This window comes from Penaeus monodon, chromosome 19 (genome assembly GCF_015228065.2).
Source record: "Penaeus monodon isolate SGIC_2016 chromosome 19, NSTDA_Pmon_1, whole genome shotgun sequence".
NCBI classification, from domain to species: Eukaryota; Metazoa; Arthropoda; class Malacostraca; order Decapoda; family Penaeidae; genus Penaeus; species Penaeus monodon.
In genome coordinates, this window is record NC_051404.1 from 15,632,872 (window position 1) to 15,634,148 (window position 1,277).

Sequence of the window (1,277 nt, forward strand, 5' to 3'; positions counted from 1 at the left end):
ACGCGTGTACTCTTATTTAATGAGGGAAGGGGGGGAGAGAGGTAGCTAAAATAATGCCCACTCGAAAAACATTGAATTGTGGCTCTAGCTTTCGAGCAATTATCATGTCAGCATACATATTGTGGCGCAAGACCTGGGTTGCCACCATTACCGCAAATAATACGAATGCGACCCTTGATCCATGATTTTGGCGATGAATAGAATTAGCAATCTTGCAGCTAGGTTATACACAAACTTCCCAGGGAAAACCGCATTCGTAAATCCTATTTTCGTAACCAATTTCCACCTTGATTCCACTATAGTGAGAATCTGTATAATACTGTAAGTAAGAGAAGTGTGTACAAAATAATTCATTTTAAAAAGAAAAAAAAAATCGTTCGTACTCAAACTTCTTTTTCGGCCTTCGTGGGGATGGGTTGGGTAACCAGGAGTCATCCTGAATTCTGGAAGATTTGAACTTTGTTTTGGAAATCCCAATGCCGTGGGGGCATGTCGGTAGCAGCTTCTTTCGGCGTTCATAGAGAACAGAATGAGCAGCCTATCCCAGTGCCCAGAGCAGATATAGTTAGGAGAGGTCTGGAGGGGTAGCCGGCAAGACGAGGGACGCCGTGACGGATGTTCTTAGCTAGGGTGTGTTATCTAAGATAAGTTGACTCCCCCCATTTGTATGCATGAATATTTCAGTTTGTATTATGCTGATATATTATATAGCTAACTTGTTTTGTGTTCCCAAGGGAAATATTAATTTACGAGTTGTGTAAACCGTCGTCATTGGTGGAGGAGTAAGGTACTGAGAACTCTCCCGTTCTAGCAATTCACAAAATGTTGTTTCTTTATTCATGAGGGATATGTATTATGGCTAGGTGAGTTGACGGATTGTGATTTAAAATTTAATGTTTACTGCCCTGTAGCTTAATTCACCCTCATGGAAAAGTTTGTTGCCAGTGTTTAAACAAAATATAATTTTGTCATGTAATTAACAAGTTTCTCCCTCCTGTAAGCTTAGACCCAAGTAATTCCTGGGAGAATATCCCCTGGTGGTGGCGGCTACCATAATTTAGCAATTAACTTCGATTAATTTCGTCTGTGCTCTGCAAGGAAGTGAAGTTGGATTAATTTAGATGTTAATCAATTGATTTCTTTTTATTTTAGTTACGCCGTAAGTGTTGATCCTAAGTAGGACAACACATTAGTAATCAATAATTACCTGTATACTGCAATACAAGTAATCCGACTTGCAAGATTTAACTGAACTGTAGACGTTGTTATAGTTAACA